General features: G+C 56.8%; 1 long non-coding RNA gene across 1 annotated transcript in view; it reads left to right on the plus strand.

The window, feature by feature from the left end:
- LOC144376337 (uncharacterized) overlaps positions 1 to 7621 on the plus strand; it is a 31316-nt gene extending 23695 nt beyond the window's left edge. The window contains exon 4 of the long non-coding RNA XR_013436675.1: positions 5610 to 7621. This is a non-coding gene — a long non-coding RNA (uncharacterized LOC144376337). The remainder of the gene's footprint in view (positions 1 to 5609) is intronic.
- Positions 7622 to 7823: the final 202 nt, after the last annotated feature.

A 7823-nucleotide genomic window follows, 5' to 3' on the forward strand; every position in this document is an offset into this window, starting at 1 on the left:
GACCCCTCAAACCCAGCCACCCAGCTTCATGCTGGCCACTGGCAGCCTTTCCACACGCAGGGCCCTCCTTTGGCCCTGCTTGGGTCCAGGTCCCTCTCTTGAGGATCTACTCCCCTGGATTGCAGAGGAGTGCCTTCAGCTGGCCTCTGTGCCCTGAAGGCTCCCTAGGGGAAACACAGCCCCGCCCCTCGCCTGGGCCCCCTTGGCTGCAGGAACCCTGACACCTGGCAGTGGACCTGGGCGCTGAGCTGACCTTGGCCTGCGCGATCCCCTCCCCTCCCTCCCCTGCCCTCTCGCCTTGCATGCTGCCCCTAAGCCCAGCCAGCCCTCCCTATCCTCTCCCTGGAGCTTTAAGCTCCTGGGCTGGGTCCTCCAGCGGGTGTTCGTGGTCGTGTAGCGTGGCGTGCCGTGGCGTCGGGTGGCGTCGCTCCAGGTCGTCGGGTCGGACGGGGGCCCCTTGCTTGGGCCCCCTACCGCGCGCGCTTCCCGAGGTCCCCCTTGCGCCGCCCCCCCACCCCCCCCACCCCATTCTCTCCTCCTCCTCTGCCGCCCCTTCCTCCACTTCCCTCTTTCCCCTTGAGCTCTCTCCCTGCTGCTTGTCCTAGGTCGCGTGGCTCCCTAGCCTGGGCTCCTCCAGTGGGTCCCGGGACCCCTCAAACCCAGCCACCCAGCTTCATGCTGGCCGCTGGCAGCCTTTCCACACGCAGGGCCCTCCTTTGGCCCTGCTTGGGTCCAGGTCCCTCTCTTGAGGATCTACTCCCCTGGATTGCAGAGGAGTGCCTTCAGCTGGCCTCTGTGCCCTGAAGGCTCCCTAGGGGAAACACAGCCCCGCCCCTCGCCTGGGCCCCCTTGGCTGCAGGAACCCTGACACCTGGCAGTGCACCTGGGCGCTGAGCTGACCTTGGCCTGCGTGATCCCCTCCCCTCCCTCCCCTGCCCTCTCGCCTTGCATGCTGGCCCTGAGCCCAGCCAGCCCTCCCTATCCTCTCCCTGGAGCTTTAAGCTCCTGGGCTGGGTCCTCCAGCGCGGGTTCCTGGTCGTGTAGAGTGGCGTGCCATAGCGTCGGGTGGCGTCGCTCCAGGTCGTAGGGTCGGACGGGGCCCCTTGCTTGGGCCCCCTACCGCGCGCGCTTCCCGCGGTCCCCCTTGCGCCGCCCCACCCCCACCCCATTCTCTCCTCCTCCTCTGCTGCCCCTTCCTCCACTTCCCTCTTTCCCCTTGAGCTCTCTCCCTGCTGCTTGTCCTAGGTCGCGTGGCTCCCTAGCCTGGGTTCCTCCAGTGGGTCCCGGGACCCCTCAAACCCAGCCACCCAGCTTCATGCTGGCCGCTGGCAGCATTTCCACACACAGGGCCTTCCTTTGGCCCTGCTTGGGTCCAGGTCCCTCTCTTGAGGATCTACTCCCCTGGATTGCAGAGGAGTGCCTTCAGCTGGCCTCTGTGCCCTGAAGGCTCCCTAGGGGAAACACAGCCCCGCCCCTCGCCTGGGCCCCCTTGGCTGCAGGAACCCTGACACCTGGCAGTGGACCTGGGCGCTGAGCTGACTTTGGCCTGCGTGATCCCCTCCCTTCCCTGCCCTCTCACCTTGCATGCTGCCCCTAAGCCCAGCCAGCCCTCCCTATCCTCTCCCTGGAGCTTTAAGCTCCTGGGCTGGGTCCCCCAGCGCGTGTTTGTGGTCGTGTAGCGTGGCGTGCCGTGGCGTCGGGTGGCGTCGCTCCAGGTCGTCGGGTGGTCGGACGGGGGGCCCCTTGCTTGGGCCCCCTACCGTGCGCGCTTCCCATGGTCCCCCTTGCGCCGCCCCCCCCACCCCACCCCATTCTCTCCTCCTCCGCAGCCCCTTCCTCCACTTCCCACTTTCCCCTTGAGCTCTCTCCCTGCTGCTTGTCCTAGGTCGCGTGGCTCCCTAGCCTGGGTTCCTCCAGTGGGTCCCGGGACCCCTCAAACCCAGCCACCCAGCTTCATGCTGGCCGCTGGCAGCATTTCCACACGCAGGGCCCTCCTTTGGCCCTGCTTGGGTCCAGGTCCCTCTCTTGAGGATCTACTCCCCTGGATTGCAGAGGAGTGCCTTCAGCTGGCCTCTGTGCCCTGAAGGCTCCCTAGGGGAAACACAGCCCCGCCCCTCGCCTGGGCCCCCTTGGCTGCAGGAACCCTGACACCTGGCAGTGGACCTGGGCACTGAGCTGACCTTGGCCTGCGCGATCCCCTCCCCTCCCTCCCCTGCCCTCTCGCCTTGCATGCTGCCCCTAAGCCCAGCCAGCCCTCCCTATCCTCTCCCTGGAGCTTTAAGCTCCTGGGCTGGGTCCCCCAGCGCGTGTTCGTGGTCGTGTAGCGTGGCGTGCCGTGGCGTCGGGTGGCGTCGCTCCAGGTCGTCGGGTCGGACGGGGGCCCCTTGCTTGGGCCCCCTACCGGGCCGCTCCCCCCCACCCCACCCCATTCTCTCCTCCTCCTCTGCCGCCCCTTCCTCCACTTCCCTCTTTCCCCTTGAGCTCTCTCCCTGCTGCTTGTCCTAGGTCGCGTGGCTCCCTAGCCTGGGCTCCTCCAGTGGGTCCCAGGACCCCTCAAACCCAGCCACCCAGCTTCATGCTGGCCGCTGGCAGCCTTTACACAGGCAGGGCCCTCCTTTGGCCCTGCTTGGGTCCAGGTCCCTCTCTTGAGGATCTACTCCCCTGGATTGCAGAGGAGTGCCATCAGCTGGCCTCTGCGCCCTGAAGGCCCCCTAGGGGAAACACAGCCCCGCCCCTAGCCTGGGCCCCCTTGGCTGCAGGAACCCTGACACCTGGCAGTGGACCTGGGCGCTGCGCTGACCTTGGCCTGCGCGATCCCCTCCCCTTTCCTCCCTCCCCTGCCCTCTAGCCTTGCATGCTGCCCCTAAGCCCAGCCAGCCCTCCATATCCTCTCCCTGGAGCTTTAAGCTCCTGGGCTGGGCCTCCCAGCGCGTGTTCTTGGTCGTGTCACGTGGCGTGCCTTGGCGTCGGGTGGCGTCGCTCCAGGTCGTCGGGTCGGATGGGGGCCCCTTGCTTGGGCCCCTTACCGCGCGCGCTCCCCGTGGTCCGTTTTGCGCCGCCCCCCCCACCGCACCCCACTCTCTCCTCCTCCTTCTCCTCTGGCCGCCCCTTCCTCCCCTTCCCTCTTTCCCCTTGAGCTCTCTCACTGCTGCTTGTGGTAGGTCGCGTGGCTCCCTAGCCTGTGCTCCTCCAATGGGTCCCGGGACCCCTCCAACCCAGGCACCCAGCCACCCAGCTTCATGCTGGCTGCTGGCAGCCTTTCCACACGCAGGGCCCTCCTTTGGCCCTGCTTGGGTCCAGGTCCCTCTCTTGAGGATCTACTCCCCTGGATTGCAGAGGAGTGCCATCAGCTGGCCTCTGTGCCCTGAAGGCTCCCTAGGGGAAACACATCCCCGCCCCTAGCCTGTTCCCCCATGGCTGCAGGAAACCTGACACCTGGCAGTGGACCTGGGCGCTGCGCTGACCTTGGCCTGCGCAATCCCCTCCCCTTTCCTCCCTCCCCTGCCCTCTCGCCTTGCATGCTGCCCCTAAGCCCAGCCAGCCCTCCCTATCCTCTCCCTGGAGCTTTAAGCTCCTGGGCTGGGCCCCCCAGCGCGTGTTCGTTGTCGTGTCCCGTAGCGTGCCATGGCGTTGGGTGGCGTCGCTCCAGGTCGTCGGGTCGGACGGGGCCTCCTTGCTTGTGCCCCCTACCGCGCGCTCCCCCTGGTCCCTTTTGCGCCGCCTCCCCCCCCCACCGCACCCCACTCTCTCCTCCTCCTCCTCCTCTGGCCGCCCCTTCCTCCCCTTCCCTCTTTCCCCTTGAGCTCTCTCACTGCTGCTTGTCCTAGGTCGCGTGGCTCCCTAGCCTGTGCTCCTCCAATGGGTCCCGGGACCCCTCCCACCCACGCACCCAGCCACCCAGCTTCATGCTGGCCGTGGGCAGCCTTTCCATACGCAGGGCCCTCCTTTGGCCCTGCTTGGGTCCAGGTCCCTCTCTTGAGGATCTACTGCCCTGGATTGCAGAGGAGTGCCAGCAGCTGGCCTCTGTTCTCTGAAGGCTCCCTAGGGGAAACACAGCCCCGCCCCTCACCTGGGCCCCCTTGGCTGCAGTAACCCTGACACCTGGTTGTGGACCTAGGCGCTGTGCTGACCATGTCCTGCGGGATCCCCTCCCCTGCCCTCTCGCCTTGCATGCTGCCCCTAAGCCCAGCCAGTCCTCCCTATCCTCTCCCTGGAGCTTTAAGCTCCTGGGCTGAGGCCCCCAGTGTGTGTTCGTGGTTCTTTCGCGTGGTGTGCTGTGGCGTCTGGTGGCGTGGCTCCAGGTCGTCGGGTCGGACAGGGGCCCCTTGCTTGGGCCCCCTACCGCGCGCGCTCCCCGTGGTCCCCCTTGCGCCGCCCCACCCACCGCACCCCACTCTCTCCTCCTTCTCTTCCTCCGGCTGTCCCTTACTCCCCTTCCCTCTTTCCCTTTGAGCTCTCTCCCTGCTGCTTGTCCTAGGTCGCGTGGCTTCCTAGCCTGGGCTCCTCCAATGGGTCCCGGGACCCCTCCCATCCAGCCACCCAGCCTCATGCTGTCGCTGGCCCCCTTTTTCCACAGAAGGCCCTCCTTTGTATCTTCTTGGGTCCCAGTCTGGTCTCTTTCTTGTGGGTCTACTCCCCTGGATTGCAGAGGTGTGCAATTGGCTGGCCTCTTTGTCCTGAAGGCTCCCTATGGGATACAGTGCCCTGCCCCTCATCTTGGCCCCCTTGGCTGCCTTAAGCCTGATACCTTGCAGTGGACATGGGCTTTTAAGGGATCTTGGCCTTTTGCAATTCCCTTTCTTCCCTCTTCTGTTCTCTTGCCTTGTGTTTCCCCTTACCCATGCCAGCCCTCCTTAATCCCAGAACTTTAAACTCCAGGCCTGGGGCCTACTCCTAGGTTTGGCCCCTGAGCACTCTGGTTGTGTTTTCTTGTGGTGTTGGTTGTGGTATCTCTGTGTTGGGTTGGACATGGTGGCCCCTTGCTTTGGCCCCCTTCTGGGCTCACCTTGGTGCCCCTGCTGGGCACCGCCTGTTGCAGCCTCTTTTCTTTTCTCACACCACCCCTTCCTTCCTTTCCCAATTAGTGTTGGCTTAGACAATGGTCTAGCTTTTGTGTAAAGGTGATATGATTACTGACCAAGAGTTTAAAGATTAGTTGGAAGTTACATACTGCCTATAGCCTTCAGAATTCTGGTATAATTTAAAGGATGTGTAGGACTTTATGTCTTAATTGGATAAGCTGTTTCAGAAACTTACTTATATGTGATGAACTTCTCCGTATTACATTCTTGGGGATTAAACCCACTCCCTCTAGAAGGACTGCATTCTCTCCTTATAGGATAACATACTTGAGGCCTACCTCTTATTAGGGGTTCTTTGGGAGCCTTAAGAGAGTTAGGAGAATTCACCCTTAGACAACAGCTTCAGGCCTTAGGGTAAACTTTACAGGTTCTCAACCAATGGGTTAGAGAAAGATTGCCACTAAGTTGACCCAGGCACACATTTCTTTAAGTATGAAGATTGAGTCTGGGTCAAACAATGGAATATTCAAACACCTAAACCTTTTTGTAAGGGCCCTTTTACTATTATTTTGTCTACCCCAACTACAGCAAAGTTTGCAGAAATAGGTCCCTGGATGTACTACATCAGACTGACGCCTGCAGCTGCGGACTGGGAGTGCACTCTATATGCTGCTATGTCCTTGAAGCTGATCATCCCAAAGAAAAAGGAGCACCATAGAAGCTTGAGGATCAGAAGGACAACAGCCCTGCTCCAGTCACTCCAGAAGCTGACTGGTCTATGCATGGCCGAAGCTTGAGGAGACTACAGCCTTGTTTCAGCTATACTGGAGAGACTTGCAGATCAATCCTCTGTGAAAGATAAACTTCCCACCAGACTAATGAACTATTTCAACCTCTAAGATGCTTCTTATAATATTATGCATCGCAACCCCTTGCTTTTAGATATATACCTAATTCTTTGTTTGGTTTTTGCTACTGTTGGGATAACAAATGAAAAATTTCATTTATCCTTTTTTTTCTTGCTCTGATAAATTCTAGGATTTGTTTGGTGTTACTAGTTTTGCTTTGTTAATTAATGCTGCTTAACCTATCCTAACTAAAATTTTAGTCTATTATTTAGTTTGGTTTCCTTTGATAACCTTAAGGAATTCTGTCCTACTCCTATTTCAACCATGGAGATTATTGTGAACCATATGTCAGGACAATGCACTATAACTAAGAGGTGGTAAAACATATATTTAGGTCCTGTCCTGCCAGAGAAATGCTATAGATGGATGACTGTTTGGAAAGACAAAAGAGGTTCACTGGAAAGAAACTTGATTTAGGAGGTCACCAATCTTTGGGTGAAGATAAGTGGCCAACCCAGAGGATTATTGTCAATTCTTGTTCCACTACCTGGGCACAAAATGGCAGTTGGAGTTATACAACCCCTATTTACATGTTAATCAGAATTATTCACTAACAATCTGTACTAGAAATTATTATTAATCCGACTGCCAGAGCCTTTGACCTCCTAGCCACACAATAAACCAGATGCCAGTGGCTAACTATCCAAACTACCTGGCATTAGATTACCTAATGGCTGAGGAAAGATAAATATGTGGAGAGTTCAATAGCTCAGTTCGTTGCATCCAAATGGATGACAATAGACAAACAGTTAAGAATATAGCCAACAAGACATGAGAAGTAGTACATGTACTAGTTCATACCTAGAAGGGCATTAAAGTTTGGATCCCAAACATGCTTTTGAGAGATGGTTGTCAACCCTTGGTAGATTTAAAAGCTTAACTGGTATAGTGGGTATTCTGTTGTTAACCTGTTTATTGCTCTTATATTTGGCTACACTGTGCATAAAAACTACTGAGTCCACTACAGAAGCTGCTATTTAAAGGATGACAACAACTAAGGTTTTGACACTGTATAAGGCTTTAAGCTAAGGTAATGGTAATGATGCTCTTAAATTTAAAGGATTAAATTATGGGGAGCATCATTAAAGGGGGAATTGATGTGGCACCCCCTATCTCTACAGAAAAGTGTTAACTGGGGTTCTCCAGAAATCTTTACCAAGTCTGATTTTAGTAGTGTCAGCAAAAGAGTCACTGCAAAAGAGTTAAATGTAGATAAACTTCCTATTTTCATATTGCTCTGTTTTAGTTGGCCACTGGCCAGAAAGATGCCATCACTCCAGGTGCTGGGCTCCCCCTTAGTAGTTTTTCACAAACATATTCAGCATAGTAGTTTGCAGAAATGTGCAAACAAGATCTGGCCTTGAGCTGTGGATTCACAGAGATGTCTAAATTCTTAAGAGAAGTTACTAACTGGGCTCCATGCTAACAACTGGCAGGGGGAGGAAAGAAAGTGGAGAAGAAGCTCTCCCCTTCTCAAGTATTGTCCTTGAAGGGTTAACTTTCCCAAAACAGGGAAAGAGAAAGCTGTTTTTACGGAATTTTTGCAGACTGTGAACTTCTGAGCCCCTCCTCTTACATGCTGTATATAAAACTCTGAAACTCCCTGAACTTGGGGTTCAGGAGATCAATTGATTACAGCAAAAGCTGTCCCCTCTGAACCTGGCTGCAGCCAAATAAAACTATTTCCTGCTATCTTCTATGCCTTGCCTCCTTTATCCCTACAAAAGTACTGTGATATCCTGGTATTGCCTGGACCCTCCCCTCCCCCTGCTTCTCCCTAGCCAGGGGTTGCCTTAGTCTAGCTGGGCAAAATAACCGGGAGGTGACAAGCAACTTGAAAGTTGAAGTAGGAACTGGTTTATTGCAAAAGAACACAGGAGGAACTGAGTAGGAA

The sequence above is a fragment of the Ictidomys tridecemlineatus genome, chromosome 3 (genome assembly GCF_052094955.1).
Source record: "Ictidomys tridecemlineatus isolate mIctTri1 chromosome 3, mIctTri1.hap1, whole genome shotgun sequence".
In the NCBI taxonomy this organism is placed as follows: Eukaryota; Metazoa; Chordata; class Mammalia; order Rodentia; family Sciuridae; genus Ictidomys; species Ictidomys tridecemlineatus.